The sequence below is a fragment of the Corythoichthys intestinalis genome, chromosome 8 (genome assembly GCF_030265065.1).
Source record: "Corythoichthys intestinalis isolate RoL2023-P3 chromosome 8, ASM3026506v1, whole genome shotgun sequence".
Taxonomy (NCBI): Eukaryota; Metazoa; Chordata; class Actinopteri; order Syngnathiformes; family Syngnathidae; genus Corythoichthys; species Corythoichthys intestinalis.
The window spans coordinates 7,133,223-7,152,997 of NC_080402.1; the positions used below are offsets into that span (position 1 = coordinate 7,133,223).

General features: G+C 39.8%; 1 long non-coding RNA gene across 1 annotated transcript in view; it reads right to left on the reverse strand.

Annotated features, from left to right (window-relative positions):
* Positions 1 to 15,514: 15,514 nt before the first annotated feature.
* LOC130920547 (uncharacterized) overlaps positions 15,515 to 19,775 on the reverse strand; it is a 63,794-nt gene continuing 59,533 nt past the window's right edge. The window contains exon 3 of the long non-coding RNA XR_009064170.1: positions 15,515 to 16,129. This is a non-coding gene — a long non-coding RNA (uncharacterized LOC130920547). The remainder of the gene's footprint in view (positions 16,130 to 19,775) is intronic.

Consider the following 19,775-nt stretch of genomic DNA (forward strand, 5'->3'; position numbering starts at 1 on the left):
GAGAGGTAAATATGATGTGTTGGTCGTTCCATATTTTGAAATTAAACTTTCGATTTATTTTTATTTTCGTGACAGCAAGCATTGTAAATGTGATCAAGAACATGCTAAAGAAAGTCCGTGCGCCCCCGACCCCAACCCCCCGCTCCCCCACAAAAGGAAAATGTTTAACCGTGTCCTCAATCGAAATGCAAGCACGAGCCATGACTTTGAGCCCATAGAACTAGGACAGACGACGCGGAAGTTCTCCCTCGCTTTTGCAGCAGCGGGAGGGAGACGAGGCTGTCTGTGAAAGCAGAATGATATTGCCTGTCACTCATTACTGAAACTACGACGAGCGGTCAATGAGGAGCCTGTGTGCAAGAGAGAGGGAGGGACCAAGAATGTCACTTCCCGCTCAGTTATACTGCGAAGCGGTCTTTGGTGATTCGTTCGGCAACGTCACTTCCCGTTCACTAACCGAACGATTCATTTGGGCGGGGAGGGAGATGAGGGGGGCGAACGATTCGTTGAACGATTCGTTTGAACGAATCTTTTTACTGAACGATCCGGAATGGATTCGTTTACTCAAGTGAACGACAGATCCCGTCACTACTCTCTACGATTAGAAATATCGTGGGAAGCAATGTGGGATAGCGAAGGAAGTAATTGATCTTTTTCTTAACACTCTATGTTACTTCCCAACGCAGAGAAGATATAGCAATTGGTACCACTACGCACAGTCATGGTTGCACTTCCCATCATGCATTTGGGCAGAATAGTTAGATGGCAGCAGTATCATTTACTGAAAGCTCAACAAATACACTAGATGGCAATATTTAGTCACAATATACAAAGTCACATTTATCCTGTAATTACTACAAGTCTTTCTATCCGTGGGTCCCTCTCACAGAAAGAATGTTAATAATGTAAATGCCATCTTGAGGATTTATTGTCATAATAAACAAATACAGTACTTATGTACTGTATGTTGAATGTATATATTCGTCCGAGTTTTATTCATTTTTTTCTCAATGCATTGCCAAAATGTATATGATCGGGAAAAATGATCGGGAATGATTGAAATTAAATCGGGAGCAAAAGAAAAGCAATCGGATCGGGAAATATCGAGATCGGAAGATACTCAAACTAAAACGATCGGGATCGGATCGGGAGCAAAAAAACATGATCGGAACAACCCTAGCTGTAACTAAAGCCACCAAAACATTTATAGGTTTTCATATTTTAATATGGATAGTATGCAAAGAATGACACAAGGGGTGAAATAAGTAAGTGAACCGTCACATTTAAAAATTTGTGCCCCTCCCTTTGGCAGCAATAACTTCAACCTGACGCTTCCTGTAGCTGCAGATCGGTCTGGCACAATGATCCAGACTAATCTTGGCCCATTCTTCTCTACAAAACTGCTGTAGTTCAGTCAGATTCCTGCAATGTCTGGCATGAATCGCTGTCTTTCGGTCATGCCCCAGCATCTCAATGGGGTTAAAGTCTGGACTTTGACTTGGCCAATCCAGAAGGTATATTTTGTTCTTCTGAAACCATTCTGAAGTTGATTTACTTCTGTGTTTTGGATCATGGTCTTGTTGCAGTATCCATCCTATTTTTAGCTTCAACTATCTGAAACAACCTCAGGTTTTCCTGCAAAACATCCTGGTAAACATTTGAATTGCTTTTTCCATTAATGATTGCAAGTTGTCCAGGCCTTGAGGTAGCAAAAAAGCCCCAAATCATGATGCTCCCTCCACCATGCTTCACGGTGGGGATGAGGTGTTGATCTTGGTGAGCTGTTCCATTTGTCCTCCACACATGACATTGTGTGTTACTCCCAAACAATTCAACTTTGGTGTCATTAGTCCACAAAATATTTTGCCAAAACTTCTGCGGAGTCTCCAAGGTGCCTTTCTGCGAACATTCAACGAGCATTTTTTTTTTTTTTCCCTAAAAGACAGCAGTGGCTTACTCCGTGGAGTCCTCCCATGAACACAATTCTTGACCATAGTTTTACATATAGTTGATGTGTGCACAGAGATGTTGGACTGTGCCAATGATTTCTCGAAGTCTTTAGCAGACACTGTATGGTTCTTTTTTACCTCTGAGTATTCTGCGCTGAACTCTTGGCGTCACCTTTGGTAGACGGCCACTCCTTGGGAGAGAAGCAACAGTGCCAAACTCTCTCATTTGTAGAAAACTTCTCTGACTGTCGATTGATGAACATCCAGACTTTTCGAGATGGTTTTGTATCCTTTCCCAGTTTTATACAAATCGACAATCCTTGATTGCAGGTCTTCAGACAGCTCTTTTGACCGAGCCATGATGCACATCAGACAATGCTTCTCATCAAGACAATTCTTACCAGGTGTGTGTTTTATAGTGGGCAGGGTAGCTTTAAACCACTCATCAGTGATTGGGCACACACCTGATTTAAAATGTTTGCTAAAAATGGGTTTCAATTGGTTTTTAAGTTTCCTTAGGCAGGCAGAGGATTAGCTTACTTATTTTTCTCCCTTCGGTCATTGTTTGCATTCTATCCTCATTAAAATATCGAGGACTATTTGAAGTCAGTTATCAAGAAATTAAGCGAATACTTGTGTTATAGACACCATTACAAGCGCAGGAATTGATTGAACGACACGATTGAATGATTTATGAAGATTATTATAGGCCATCACGCGAACTTTTAGATTTAAGAAGTTAACAATTTTTTACATTAATCCCTTACCTTGCCGCAATTTCCAACGGGTCCGGGCGAGAAGCTGGGATGGAGAGAGGTTCGGCCTCCTCATTGCTAATTGGTGATAAGTGTGCTCGTCACTTTGTCAGTTATTTGTTGTCACGAGAAGAGAGTGGCGGTGATAGGTCTAGGTCATAGGACTAGAGTGTAGTTTTGAGCATGGACTACGGTTTTGAAGTTAACGGTTTCACCCGCTCGTTGAACCCCCCCCCATTTTTTTCTCCTCGAATCTACGTGATTCAGAAGAATGACCCATTTTGATTTCAAACGGCGAAATTTTGCCAAAAGTTGGCAAGTTTGCATGCCTGATAAATGTTTGAGTGCTTTTAGTTAAAACAGACACTGTATTTTAATCTGTGTGATTTTGACGAAGTACAGATCACATTTGATGGTGATTTTATGCATAAATGTGAGCAATTCCAAAAGGTCCAGATTAGGGTTGTCAAAATTATCGCGTTAACGGGCGGTAATTAATTTTTAAAATTAATCACGTTAAAATATTTGACGCAATTAACGCACGTGCCCCGCTCAGACAGATTTAAATGACAGTACAGTGAAATGCCCACTTGTTAATTGTGTTTTATGGAGTTTTGCTGCCCTCTGCTGGCGCTTGGATGCGACTGATCTTATCGGCTTCAGCACCCATGAGCACTGTGTAAGTAATTATTGACATCAACAATGGCGGGCTACCAGTTTCATTTTTTAAAGTTTTATTAAAACGAAAACATTAAGAGGGGTTTTAATATAAAAATTCTATAACTTGTACTAACATTTTTCTTTTAAGAACTACAAGTCTTTCTATCCATGGATCGCTTTAACATAAAGTTAATGCCATCTTGTTGATTTATTGTTATAATAAACAAATACAGTCCTTATGTACCACATGTTGAATGTATCTATCCATCTTGTGTCTTATCTTTCCAGTCCAACAATAATTTACAGAGAAATATGGCATATTTTATAGATGGTTTGAATTGCGATTAATTGCGATTAATTACGATTAACTAATTATTAAGCTGTAATAAACTCGATTAAAATTTTTAATCGTTTGACAGCCCTAGTTTTAATATAAAATTTCTATTACTTGTACTAACATTTATCTTTTACGAACTACAAGTCTTTCTATCCATGGATCGCTTTAACAGAATGTGAAAAATGTTAATGCCATCTTGTTGATTTATTGTTATAATAAACAAATACAGTCCTTATGTACCGCATGTTGAATGTATATATCAATCTTGTGTCTTATCTTTCCATTTCAACAATAATTTACAGAACAATATGGCATATTTTATCGATGGTTTGAATTGCGATTACAATTAATTAATTTTTAAGCTGTAATTAACTCGATTAAAAATTTTCATTGTTTGACAGCCCCAGTTCAGATACTTTTTCATACCACTGTAGTCTGAAAAATATGGTAATTGATTGTGACAACATTTATACTCTAAATAAACCTTACAATGGGAGCTACTCTCATACAATCATTTTTACTATAACGCATGTATGAGTGTGAAATTCTCACATTAAACAACACATCCAACTATTTTATCAAGAATTTGTGTTTTTTCTTCTATAAGCCGAATACTTAACACATAACATGATGTGCCTGGCCTGAGCTATGTTCAACTTGAAATTAAAAATACACTGAATTCCTCGTGAAACAATATCCAACATTTGCATTTAATTGCACGGGCCGAGCTCGCATTGCCCGCGCCGTTCCGAGACGATTCCGCACAATTAGCCTAATCGGAGACTGTGGCCGGACAAAGTCCTACTAACAACCTTGTCAAATGCTTTGTGCCCTTCAGAATAGAGACTGTGTTCTGGCCCATCAGTTTCATAAGGCCTACATTATGGATGGTTGAGTATGTTGAGGCACCCACGGCAGGGGGAAAATGTACTAGCCTTCCTCGCCGCAAATATTATAGCGCCACAAACCCCTCATCTATCATTCAATCCTCTTTAATTAGTGTGTTTTTGTCATACGGAGAGAAAGGGCGCTAAGTACCACTTGTGGGGGGAGAGCCAATGATACAAAAGAGATGGTCTCATTTCCATCTGACAGCGTGATGGAGATTGAACGTGAGCTTTAGGAAGATAAATGGACTCTCCGCCAAAGCCTCCTCGACATTGTCAACAACGCCGCCCTCCCCGGGGAGATGCTTAGCAGGGACTGTTTGGGGGGGCCTCTTTCATTAAGTTCTGCTTAGGTTGGTCAATGACATGTCAGGTGAGCGGTGAGAGCGCCAAGTGGAGGAATCAAAGCGCTTGAAGTGGGCGTAGTGGTCAATATTGTTGATGGTTTGGAGGGGTTTTGTCAGGATTCTTTTAAACTTTTGTTGGTCATTAAAAAATACTATAAAGCATAAAGTGCCTATGACAGCAAAAAAACATGCTTATTTCATATTTCACGTGGTAGTTTGTGCTCCTGAATAAAATGTACCGCTTGGATGTGTGTGGAAGCGATCGATTTATATATTCAATTTTTTGAATACCGCACCATGAAAATGACTTCCTGGATTGAGGAAGAATGCGAATGTGACCTCATAGACTTCATAATGATATTGACGGGCCAGAATCGACCTTCAGTGCGTCACGCCTTGAAGTAGGGGGCTATCACACAATCCGCTTCAGTTATTCGCAAGTCGGTTGCACTGACGCATGCAGCCGGTTTTAGGTTGAAAATGTACGAAAGCTGTACCGCATACAAACATGAAGGATTTTGAGTGATGTGTTCGAGGATTTTTTTTTTCGTTTTTTCACAAGAATTTTCAACGTAAAAAGGTTTTTTGCTCTTTTGACAAAGAATCAAGATTGTTTAACGTTCATATCTATAAAGAATTCAGAGATTTAAGCATTTATTCACAAGAATTTTCAACGCAAAAAGCTCTTTTCTGTAAGGCTGCCGCAACATTGACTAACAGACCAGCATCGTACGTTGACATATTTATGTAAAATAAATGCTAACTGCTTGTTTTTTTTTTGTTTTTGTTTTTTTTTTTTGGCTTTTAACCAAGAATCGAGACTTTTACGTCCATAGCTACTAAGAATTCAGGGATTTAAGCATTAATCCACAAGAATTTTAACCGGAAAAGTTCTGTTTACAAAGGGCGGGCGCCACATCTAGCATCATACTTAGCATTTATTTTACGTAAATATGTCCAACTGCTTGTTTTTTTTTCTTGTTTTTTTTTTTCTTTTAACCAAGAATAGACACTGTTTTATGTCCATATCTATTAAGAATTCAGGGATTTAAGCATTTATTCACAAGAATTTTCAATGCAAAAAGCTCTTTTCTGTAAGGCTGCCGCAACATTGACTAACAGACCAGCATCGTACGTCGACATATTTATGTAAAATAAATGCTAATTGCTTGTTTTTTTTTTTTTTTTTTTTTTTTTTTGCTTTTAACCAAGAATCAAGACTTTTACGTCCATAGCTACTAAGAATTCAGGGATTTAAGCAATGATCCACAAGAATTTTCACCGTAAAAGTTCTGTTTACAAAGGGCGGGCGCCACATTGACTGACAGACTAGCATCATACTTAGCATTTATTTTACGTAAATATGTCCAACTGCTTGTTTTTTTTTTTTTTTTTTTTGCTTTTAACCAAGAATAGAGACTGTTTTATGTCCATATCTATTAAGAAATCAGGGATTTAAGCATTTATTCACACAAAAAAATCACTGGAAAAGCTCCGTTTACATATGGCTGCCGTCACATTGACTGAAAGACGACCATTGTATTTTAACATATTAACATAAATGCTAACTGCATGTTTTTGTTTTTGTTTTTTTGCTTTTAACCAAGAATCGAGACTGTTTTACGTCCATATCTCTAAAGAATTCAGGGATTTAAGCATTTATTCACAATAATTTTAATCGGTAAAGCTCGGTTTACATATGGCATCTGCCACATTGACTAACAGACTAGCATCGTACTTTGACATATTTACGTAAAATAAATGCTAACTTCTTGGGTTTTTTTGGGTTTTTTTGCTTTTAACCAAGAATCGAGACTGTTTTACGTCCATATCTATAAAGAATTCAGGGATTTAAGTATTTATTCACAAGAATTTTCAACGGAAAAAGCTCTTTGTCAGTGATTCCACTCGGTCGGCTTTGACTGCCACACCAACAATGCAGCCCCCCTATTAATAGGCCCCGCGCCCGTCAATATCATTATGAAGTCTATGCGCTGTCACAGGCACTTTAAAGACCTGACATTTTGGGTCATGTAGTCAATCGGGCCCGTGAGGCTGTCTTGCCTGACAGGCACTGTGTTGCTCATTCAAACTGTACATACAAAACTGTACGCTTTTAGCTTACATTGACACCGTAAAACCAGAGATTTGTGATGTGTGTTCAAGTGCCAGCACTAGGCTCACTTTCTTGTCCGCAGTCGCATTTCTTTGCCCCTCCTAGTCAACATTCATGTTCTGTGACGATTATTTCTTCAGTTACTGTTCTAGTTGGTTCATTAATTGCTAGTTAAGGTATTTGGTAACACTATTTGACAGTGGCGCCATAATACTGTCATAAGACCATCTTAATTATGACATAGCAAACAAATATGACATTATGAGAGAAGCCGCACTGAACAATAAGCAGCAGCTGTCCTCACTGAATTATGGGATATTCACACCAAAAGATATTAACCGGTAACACTATTTGACAGCGGCATCATACAGCTGTTGGAAGACCAAATGAACCACCATGAATTCATTGCTTCACGAAGCTTCACTTGGTCATCTCATTAAGGGAGTCCCTTGTGGGAGACCGTCAACCTCTGCCGCCACCTGCTGTCAACACTGCTGTTGTCCAAATTGCCTCCTAACATGCATTGCAGCACTACAGATGCAAATAACAATAAAAATTCATGTTCTGTGCCAATGATTTCTTCAGTTACTGTTCTACTTGTTTCATTAATTGCTATTTAAGGTATTTGGTAACACTTTATCTGACAATGGCGCTATAAGATTGCTATGTCATAATTAAGATGGTCTTATGACAAAGTAAATAGGACATTATGAGAAGCCGCACTGGACAATAAGCCGCAGCTGTCCTCACTGAATTATAGGATATTTACACCAAAAGATATTAACCGGTAACACTTTATTTGACAGCGGCATCATTCGGCTGTTGGAAGACCAAATGAACCACCATGAAGCTTTGAACCAATTGGCTGCAAAGCTTCATTGCTTCAAGAAGCTTCACTTGGTCATCACCTCAAGGGAGTCCCTTGTGGGAGACTGTCAACATCTGCCGCCACCTGCTGTCAACACTGCTTTTGTCCAACATGCCTCCTAGCATGCATTGCAGCACTACAGATGTAAATAACAATAAAAACTCATGTTCTGTGCCAATTATTTCTTCAGTTACTGTTCTAGTTGTTTCATGAATTGCTAGTTAAGGTATTTGGTAACACTTTATCTGACAATGGTGCTATAAGATTGTCATAAGACCATCTTAATTATGACATAGCAAAGTAAATAGGACATTATGAGAAGCCGCACCTGTCCTCACTGAATTATGGGATATTTACAGCAAAAGATATTAACCGGTAACACTTTATTTGACAGCGGCATCATACGGCTGTTGGAAGACCAAATGAACCACCATGAAGCTTTGAACCAATTGGCTGCAAAGCTTCATTGCTTCAAGAAGCTTCACTTAGTTATCACATCAAGGGAGTCCCTTGTGGGAGACCGCCAACCTCTGCCGCCACCTGCTGTCAACACTGCTCTTGTCCAACATGCCTCCTAGCATGCATTGCAGCACTACAGATGTAAATAACAATAAAAATTCATATTCTGTGCCAATTATTTCTTCAGTTACTGTTCTAGTCGTTTCATTAATTGCTAGTTATGGTATTTGGTAGTTATTTGACAGTGGCATCATAAGACTGTCATAAGACCATCTTAATTATGACATAGCAAAGTAAATATGACATTATGAGATAAGCCGCACTGGACAATGAGCCACAGCTGTCCTCACTGAATAATGGGGTATTTAGACCAAAAGATATTAACAAGTAACACTTTATTTGACAGCGGCATCATACAGCTGTCGAAGACAAAATTAACCACCATGAAGCTTTGAACTAATTGGCTGCAAAGCTTCATTGCTTCAAGAAGCTTCATTTGGCCATCACTGCTCCCTTGTGGGAGACCGTCAACCTTGGCTGACACCTGCTGTCAACACTGTTGTTGTCCAACATGCCTCCTTGCATGCATTGCAGCGCTACAGATGTAAATAACAAGCAAAATTCATGTTCTGTGCTAATTATTTCTACAGTTACTGTTCCAATTGTTTCATTAATTGCTAGTTATGGTATTTGGTAACACTTTATTTGACAGTGGCGCCATAAGACTATCATAATTATGACATGACACTGCCACGAGCACAATGGGTGCTTAAGACAGATGTCATTTTGTATCATCCGGAAAATTATCTTACTTTTGAATGGATGTAAAAGATCCGAGTTAGTGACATAATTTGCCGGATGACACTTAAAAACATGTCATATGCATTCATTAATGCTCATGATAGCGTCATGTAGGGTTGTTCCGATCATGTTTTTTTGCTACCGATCCGATCCCGATCGTTTTAGTATCTGCCGATCCCGATATTTCCCGATCCGATTGCTTTTTGTTTTTGTGCTCCCGATTCAATTCCAATCATTCCTGATAATTTTTTCCTGATCATATACATTTTGGCAATGCGTTAAGAAAAAAATGAATAAAACTCGGACGAATATATACATTCAACATACAGTACATAAGTACTATATTTGTTTATTATGACAATAAATCCTCATTTACATTAACATTCTTTCTGTGAGAGGGATCCACAGAAACTTGTAATTCTTAAAGGATAAATGTGACTTTGTATATTGTAACTAAATATTGCCATCTAGTGTATTTGTTGAGCTTTCAGTAAATGATACTGTAGCCATTTAACTCTTCTGCCCAAATGCATGATGGAAAGTGCACCCATGACTGTGCGTAGTGGCACCAATTGATATATCTTCTCCGCGTTGGGAAGTAACATAGGGTGTTAAGGAAAAGATCAACCACTACCGTTTTTCCCCACATTGCTTCCCACGATATTTCTAATTGTTGAGAGAGGGATTTTAAGGCTTTAGCCAATTAAAAAGAGGCTCCAAAGACTGCCAAAATTCTCTCTACTCATTTTACGTTGCCTGTTAGCTCTATATATAGATAAAACGGCGCCATTATCGATTGAACGCGACAATGCGTGAGTGGGTCGTGCAGCGCATGCGTTAATTGCATTAAATATTTTAACTAGGGCTGTCAAAATTATTGCGTTAACGTGCGGTGATTAATTTTTTAAATTAATCACGTTAAAATATTTGACGCAATTAACGCACATGTCCCGCTCAGAAAGTATTCTGCCTTTTGGTAAGTTTTACAGCAAGGCTTTTTGTGCTATCCAACAGCGAACTCTTGTGGTCGCTTTGCGACATGGTTTATTGTTTTCTTGCCAGTTCATTATGGTTGCACGACATCTCGGGCTGATAATGTTGTGCTTATATGATCGTTGGACAAGATTTGTCCGTAAGTATGGTTGTTGTAAAGAATGTACATATTATGTTAGTAAGCAAAATGTTATATTTTTTGTATGAGACGCTTTTTGTTTATGTTTAGTGAACCTGTATAGCGTGCTAAGCTAACGTTGTTGCTAATGCAATGCTTGTGTACTTTTTGTAGTTTTACGACAGTCTAAAGAGGACAATGGTTTGAGGCCATTTTATTAATAAATCAGATGAAAAAGGAAGAAGTCTAATTATTAAGGCGTCGTTCACTAGCTGTCTAGCTTTGGAAAAAGTAGACGCTTCGGAGTGAGGAGAGCATAGACAGATTTAAATGACAGTAGAGTGAAATGCCCACTACAGTCTTTATGTACCGTATGTTGAATGTATATATCCATCTTGTGTCTAATCTTTCCATTCCAACAATTTATTTTACAGAATATATATATAATTTACAGAAAAATATGGCATATTTTATAGATGGTTTGAATTGCGATTAATTACGATTAATTAATTTTTAAGCTGTAATTAACTGGATTAAAAATTTTAATCGTTTGACAGCCCTAATTTTAACGTGATTAACTTTTTTTTTTATTAATTACCGCCGTTTACGCAATAAATTTGATAGCCCTACTTTAAGCCAAAACTAAAGACTCTGGATGAATGTAAGACATTTTGTCTGTAACGTTAAATACAATTAGAAAACGATTTAAATTAAAAAAAGGCATGGCCGATATTTTTCTGCCGATTCCAATACTTTGAAAATGACGTGATCGGACTAAAGATGTCCCGATCGATCGGGACATCATTAGTGTCGTGTCATAGTTATGACGGTCTTATGACGCCGCTGTCAAATAAAGTGTTACCTATTAACCCAAATAAATCAACGAATAAGCCTCACTGGACTATAAGCCACAGGATTCAAAATGAGGGGGGGAAAAGTAGTGGCTTACTGTCCGAAAATTACCAAGAAATACGTAATGGTAATGTAAAATTAATGAATGAATGCAATTTTGGTTTTAGATCTACAAATAATCATTTGGGACAATGAGTAGGCGTGCACCAGAGGGCACGTGTGAGTATAATTGGGTTTGCGTCATGTGTATGTGGGCAGTGAGGGCCTGCGTGGCGGGGGTGGGGGGCGTCTTCCCGCTTTAACGGCCCCAGCGGCGCCGCTTTAGGCCCGGTGACAGGGCTCTGTCTCTCAGCCACACTTGACTGGGTCCCGCTGACACTCAACTGTCAAGCGCTCGAGAGGCTTGCAGCGCCGCCCTCGCATGCTCTACAGCTTCACCCAATTAACTTGCTTTCACTTGACATCGTGGCAAAGAGCTTCATAATAGGTGGTCAAGGTGCGGCGTGTCTGCTTTTTCCGGCCCTCTCGCTTGACGACCCGCCGCGCGCACATTGGAGCGTGGCGTCCGACGCCCCTCCCTCGCTGGAGCTTAATGCTTTTGTGCCTCCGCGGCCTCTCTCGGTTGATTCTGTCTGCTCACGGCACTGTGACAGCAGGAGAGTGTTGATCCAGGAGAGGACGAGGTAAAGTCTCGCCTAGCGAACAACGCGCGTAAGTCTCGGAACACCGCAACGACACGTGCGGAATTGCACGTTTACGCTCGGGTAGACTCTCAAGTGGGTTTGTTCACATGTTCTTGTGCGGTTTTGGTACTCAAGTCGTATGACTTGACCAGAGTCTCGGTGACAATTTTAGGACGCGGGACATGACTGTGTGACAAGTCTTATACTAATATAGAAAATGGTAGTCATGCTGATCAAACATAACTACCCTATATACACTAGAGATGTGACTGAAAATTCGGCACCGAAAACAGCTAAAATTGCATTTTCGGTTAAAAGACAGACAGTTTACCGCGGAATAGTGTGGAGAACCGTAGTCCTCTTGTGATGACATCAAAACGAGAAGCAAAACTCCTGGCTCACAGCCAACTTGTCCACTGTTTAGAACTACACATATTTTGAGGTATCAAAGGAATATATCAATTATTAAATGAAGGAAAATAACATAAATTTGCGTTGTCACTGGTACATGGGTGTTCGAAAGTTGCTTTTGAAGGAATCTGACCTTTTAGCCAAACTGCCGGAATCACGCCAGGCAAACCGCCGGACTCACGCTGGCGCAGATCCAACGACCCGGGCCAGCGAATACCCGACATCTCGGCCAAAAGGCCAAACTCCGCACGTTCACATTAGTCTTAAAACTTTGTATGACTCAATTTTGAAAGCTGGAAGAAGGCTCACCGGGAATACAGTGGGGCAAATAAGTATTTAGTCAACCACTAATTGTGCAAGTTCTTCCACTTGAAAATATTAGAGAGGCCCGTAATTGTCAACTTGAGTAAACCTCAACCAAGAGAGACAGAATGTGGAAAAAAAAACAGAAAAACATATTGTTTGATTTTTAAAGAATTTGCAAATCATGGTGGAAAATAAGTATTTGGTCAATACCAAAAGTTCATCTCAATACTTTATTATGTACCCTTTGTTGGCTATAATGGAGGCCAAACGTTTTCTGTAAGTCTTTGCAAGCTTTTCACACACAGTTGCTGGTATTTTGGCCCATTCCTCCATGCAGATCTCCTCTAGAGCAGTGATGTTTTGGGGCTGCCGTTGGACAACACTGACTTTCGACTCCCTCCACAGACTTTCAATGGGGTTGAGATCTGGAGACTGGTTAGGCCACTCCAGGACCTTGAAATGCTTCTTATGAAACCACTCCTTTGTTGCCCTGGCTGTGTGTTTGGGATCATTGTCTGGCTGAAAGACCCAGCCACGTCTCATCTTCAATGCCATTGCTGATGGAAGGAGATTTTCACTCAAAATATCTCGATACATGGCCCCGTTCATTCTTTCCTTTACACAGATCAGTCATCCTGGTCCTTTTGCAGAAAAACAGCTCCAAAGCATGATGTTTCCATCTCCATGCTTCACAGTGGGTATGGTCTTCTTCGGATGCAATTCAGTATTCTTTCTTCTCCAAACACGAGAACATGTGTTTCAACCAAAAAGTTCTATTTTGGTTTCATCTGACCATAACACATTCTCCCAGTCCTCTTCTGGATCATCCAAATGCTCTCTAGTGAACCACAGATGGGCCTGGACGTGTACTGGCTTCAGCAGGGGGACGCGTCTGGCAGTGCAGGATTTGAGTCCCTGGCGGTGCATTGTGTTACTGATGGTAGCCTTTGTTACTGTGGTCCCAGTTCTTTGTAGGTCATTCACTAGGTCCCCCTGTGTGGTTCTGGGATTTTTCCTCACCCTTCTTGTTATCATTTTGACGCCACGGGGTGAGATCTTGCATGGAGCCCCAGATCGAGGGAGATTATCAGTGGTCTTGTATGTCTTCCATTTTCTAATAATTGCTCCCACAGTTGATTTCTTTATACCAAACATTTTACCTATTGCAGATAGTCTTCCCAGCCTGGTGCAGGTCTACAATTTTGTCTCTGGTGTCCTTCGACAGCTCTTTGGTCTTGGCCATAGTGGAGTTTGGAGTGTGACTGACTGTGGTTGTGGAAAGGTGTCTTTTGTACCGATAATGAGTTAAAACAGGTGCCATTAATACAGGTGACGAGTGGAGCCTCGTTAGACCTCGTTAAAAGAAGTTAGACCTCTTTGACAGCCAGAAATCTTGCTTGTTTGTAGGTGACCAAATACTTATTTTCCACTCCAATTTGGAAATAAATTCTTTAAAAATCAAATAATGTGATTTTCTGGGGGGTTTTTTCACATTCTGTCTCTCATGGTTGAGGTTTACCCATGTTGACAATTACAGGCCTCTCTGATATTTTCAAGTAGGAGAACTTGCACAATTGGGGGTTGACTAAATACTTATTTTCCCCACTTTAAATGATCTAGGCAAAATAAATCCGTATTGACTTATACAACCCCAAGCAAAAAGTATGGAATCACGTGTCTCGGACGAACACTCACTCAGACATTTTATCATGTAGAACAAACTAATAAAAAGCTTGAAAAACAATGAATTAGATCAAGAGTGCAACTCTTTAGCATTCAGAAACACTAGAAGAAATGAATAAAAAGCATTGTGATGGTCATTAAATGTTACTTTTATAGACCAAGTGCAGTGAAATAGATATGAAATCACTCCATTCTGAGGGAAAAAATATGGAATCATGAGAAACAAACAAAGAAATAACAAACAAAACACATCTCTAGTAATTAGTAGCACCAACTTTGGCTTTTATGACAGCTTGCAGTCTTTGAGGCATGGACCTGATGAGTATTCTTCATCAATTTGGTGCCAACTCTCTTTGATTGCAGTTGCCAGATCATCCTTGCAGGTCGGAGCCTTGCTGTGGACCATTTTTTCCCATTTCCACCACAGGTTTTCAACAGGGTTGAGATCTGGGCTATTCGCAGGCCATGACATTGACTGGATGATTCTTTCTCCAAGTAATGTTTCAACAGTTTTAGCTTTGTGGCATGATTCATTGCCATCAATGACAAGGCAGTTTTATCAAGCGCTAAACATGTCTATAGTTATCAATCACAAAAATGTCTCTTTACTGCAATCAATCATGGAACCAGAGGCGTCGCAAGGGTCCCCGGGGGCCCCAGGCAACAAGCAACATGGGACCCTTTGAGCGTGTTCAAGTAAGGGGGACAGTTGGACTTGGAGTAATAGCATATTTAATAAAAGTATAATAACGCCTTGGTCTTATAGAGCACTTTTTAGGACACTCAAAGTGCCTGACTTCTACTACATTAGGACATAAACCTACAGTAACATAGTACACTCACCGCTGTCTTGCTTCCTTTTCTCCTCTTCTGCTTTTTTTCCCCCTTTCTTTTGTCACTTCCAGAAGAATAACTTTTCTTTATTTTGGATATACGCCAATTAAAAAACAAGCCAGTTCGTCGCTCACTCTCACTCTGAGTCACGTGAGGGAGTGGGGGGGGGAGTGTAGAGCGAGTGAAGGGGCCCCTTCAGGGAACTCAGAAACAAGGCTTTCACTGGCACTGTCGCAATTGTCGCTGCGACAGTGCAGTAAGGCTGCGTGTGCTAAATCTGTTGGCCCTCTGGGGGCCCCTGCTGGCTGGGTGCCCTAGGCAATTGCCTGGCTTGCCTAAAGGGACGCGACACCTCTGTATGGAACGTACTATTATAGCAATTGAAACTTTATTGTGAGCCATTATTGTTAAAAGCAAATATTTAATAAGCATTTAATATTATCATGTACCACAACAGTAAGACTTGTTAAGTCAAGGAATCAAAAGTGGAGTCTTATCAAAAGTTTTAGCCAAGAAAGTCGTCAAATGAGCGACGAAGTAAGACAAGTCTAGTCAATACAGTTGTTGTGTGTTGGGATTGTGTGAGAACTTGTTTGTGACTATAAGAAGTGAGGCTATTCCCAACTCTCCATTAGACACGTTGGGTGAAGGAAAGCGATTTGACCCCCGACAGCGCGTTTGGGGAAGAGGGTCTTGAAGCATGTCAGCTCCATTCAGGCTCCGCTTCCCCTCTGTGTCCTTCCTATTTTTTCCCCAGTGCCGAGTGAAAACTTTGAAAACATCCACCTTAATAGGACCCCGTCAGCGAGAGCTACTCTTACTGTCCGTCAAAGTGTGATCGGCGGTGTCAGGCCCGAGCCCGACTTTGACAGAATGTCTCCAAACGAACAGCGGCGCCGGTGTTTTCAGTTCCTCGCCGTGTAGTCCTCTGGCTGCTTGGCATCTCCGGAGCATTTTAGCTTCGCTCCCTCCGCTCTGCTGCTTGATTTCATCTGTTGGAGCGCCTTCTTCATACATCCAGCTGACAGATGGTCGCAAGCCGGACTATTTATTGTTTTCCGTGGTTAACGCTGTGTTGCAGGTCGCAATGAAAGTGGAAAAATAGCATTAAGTAAATGCTATAATGAATTAACCTTTTTCAGTGGACGTTCTATATTACAGTACAATCTAAATGTGATTGTTAGTGCTGTACAGTGTTGTTAATCTTACTTTAAAAAAGGAATTCATTACAGTTACAAATGACCTCTCCCAAAAAGTAATTGCGTTAGTTACCTGAATGTACGAGTAATTAGTTACTTGGCAAAGTAACTGGTGATAATTTTCATGCTTCGTTTTTTTTTTCCTCCTACAAAAAAACATACAGTTGTGGTCAAAAGTTTACATACACTTGTGAAGAACATAATGTCATGGCTCTCTTGAGTTTCCAGTTATTTCTACAACTCTGATTGGAACAGATACTTCTTTGTCACAAAAAACTTTCATGAAGTTTGGTTCTTTTATGACTTTATTATGGGTGAACAGAAAAAAGTGATCAAATCTGCTGGGTCAAAAATATACATACAGCAGTGCTAATATTTGGTAACATGTCCCTTGGCCATTTTCACTTCAATTAGGAGCTTTTGGTAGCCATCCACAAGCTTCTGGCAAGCTTCTGGTTGAATCTTTGACCACTCCTCTTGACAGAATTGGTGCAGTTCAGTTAAATTTTTCTGACATGGACTTGTTTCTTCAGCATTGTCCACAAGTTCTCAATGGGGTTTAAGTCAGGACTTTGGGAAGGCCATTCAAAAAGCCTGATTTAGCCATTCCATTACCACTTTTGATGTGTGTTTGGGGTCATTGTCCTGCTGGAACACCCAACTGCGCCCAAGACCCATTCTTCGGGCTGATGACGTTAGGTTATCTTGAAGAATTTGAAGGTAATCCTCCTTCTTCATTATCCCATTTACTCTCTGTAAAGCACCAGTTCCACTGGCAGCAAAACAGCCCCACAGCATAATACTACCACCACCGTGCTTGACGGTAGGCATAGTGTACATGGGTTAAAGGCCTCACCTTTTCTCCTCCAAACATATTGCTTGGCATTGTGGCCAAACAGCTCGATGTTTGTTTCGTCTGACCACAGAACTTTCCTCCAGAAGGTCTTATCTTTGTCCATGTGATCAGCAGCAAACTTCAGTCGAGCCTTAAGGTGCCGCTTTTGGAACAAGGGCTTCCTTCTTGCACAGCAGCTTCTCAGTCCATGGAGATGCAAAACACGCTTGACTGTGGACACTGACACCTGTGTTCCAGCAGCTTCTAATTCTCTGCTTTTTGGTGATTCTCGGTTGAATCTTCACCCTCCTGACCAATTTTCTCTCAGCAGCAGGTGATAGCTTGCGTTTTCTTCCTGATCGTGGCAGTGACAAAACAGTGCCATGCACTTTATACTTACAAACAATTGTTTGCACTGTTGCTCTTGGGACCTGCAGCTGCTTTGAAATGGCTCCAAGTGACTTTCCTGACTTGTTCAAGTCAATGATTGTTCAAGTCAATAATCACTCACAAGAAATTGCTAATTCGTTTTGCTGTATGTATATTTTTGACCCAGCAGATTTGATCACTTTTTCTGTTCGCCCATAATAAAGTCATAAAAGAACCAAACTTCATGAATGTTTTTTGTGACAAAGAAGTATCTGTTCCAATCACTCTATCGGAGAAAAATCTGAGTTGTAGAAATAACTGGAAACTCAAGAGAGCCATGACATTATGTTCTTCACAAGTGTATGTAAACTTTTGACCACAACTGTAGGTCACACTATGTGAAGTTTAAAGGTTTTTGGGACAATTGGCCCTAGCCCAATTCTTTACCCTAATTTACCCTTTACCCTGAATCAACCGTTAAAAGTTATTGTTAAAATTGCTCTCATTATTGCATTAGTTCCCTTCTGTCTACTTTTGACATGTGGAAGTTTTAAAACTGTTTCATCATTTAAAGATAGATTCAAGTCAAGATTTTGCCGATTTAGGAGTATTTTAGATAAAAAGTTACTTAGGTTCGCTAGGAAGGTTCTCTGCAACTGAGCCTTCCTAAGAAGTCTACTGCTTTAAGATGGCGGCTGTTTACTAACGCATCGTGTTCCTATACTGTACACGTTGTTAATGCCGCCATGTCTGTCATTTCGCATCTAGTTCTATATCTATGTGACGTTTAACATATCTACCATATCATGTGGGCGTAGTTTGTAGGCTATCGGCTACAGTCAGGTTTTATTGGAGTCACCTAGCATCCCGTTTACTCGGCGTCACAACTTTTTTGCCTCCTCCTACTCCTGCTCTGCATGTCGTCTCGGTGAGACCGTCTCCCTTTGACCTTTCTCGCGTAATTCACCCAATATAGTAACGCACGCCTATCCATTCTCAGTAACGGTAACGGCGTTGCCAAGATGAGATAAGCAATTAATTAGATTACTCACTACTAGGGCTGCAGCTATCAAATATTTTAGTAATCGACTGAAAATTCTATCAATTAATCGAGTAATCGGATAAAACTTTTTTTTTTTTAGGTAAAGAGCAATTATAAATATACATGAGAAAAAAAAGACTTAAAGATTTAATCCAATATTGAACCATTTTAAGTCAATCAATGTCTATTTTCGATGTACATTGTTGAAAACAGCCAACAATTGCATCTCAGATGTGACTAAAAAAAAAATTCACTGCTTTCACTCAAAAACTTCTAGATCTTATAAGAAAAAAAAACATTTCTTGGTAACACTTTATAATAACGATCCGTTTTACTAGTTAATAGATCATTAGTAAACTGTTGATAAATGATTTATTGTTGATTTGTTAAGTATTTGTTAACAGTTTGTTACTTTGTTGAGCATTTACAGGGTGTTCTTAACCTGAAACACAGTTTGTGTAGAAACGTTTCAAGTTTTTGTGTGTAACGTTTGGCATTTCTATCTTTTCAGGGTATGAAATGCCGTTCACTTTAAAAGAAAAGCCATTTTGCAGGCAGCGCTCATGTTGCACATTTATGAAAATCTGCCATAGAGCCAACAAATATTTGTACTTTTCTTTGTATATTTAACCAATAAAACTTATGACCTTCAACATAAAGTGTATATAGTTTTATCAAGATCCATCAACTAGCATGGGCATTTCGAATGGCGTCAACCATATTGGAGCGCCCTGTAAATGCTAAACAAACTGTTAACAAATACTTCACAAATCAACAATAAATCATTGGTGAACAGTTTACTAATGATCTATTAACTAGTAAAACGGATAGGTATTATAAAGTGTTACCCATTTCTTACCTAAAAATGTAATGATGCTTGATAACACACATCACTTGAAAGCTACGTGTTTTTCCCACGTTTCAATTGAATTTCCATTTGTGTCAAGCTATTTTTAAGTTCTAGTTAAGTAATAAGTTAGTCTAAACTGTAAGTACTGATAGGATTTTGAGTTTTCAAAATAAATGTATGATACCTGCTGTATTGGAGCACATTAGGGACCCGTGCTACTTAGTGTTTTATTCAGCAATGACTACTGAGCTAAAACTGACAGTTAGCTTTATTATGTTTTAATTTTACACCCTCATCACTCTACAGCGCTTTGTTTTTACAGATTAAATAAAACCTGTATGTAAGACACGTTAGCCACGCATAGACAGTGGTCATAATCAATAAAAATCTAGCCCTCCCAAGAGCTAACGTTACGTGAGCG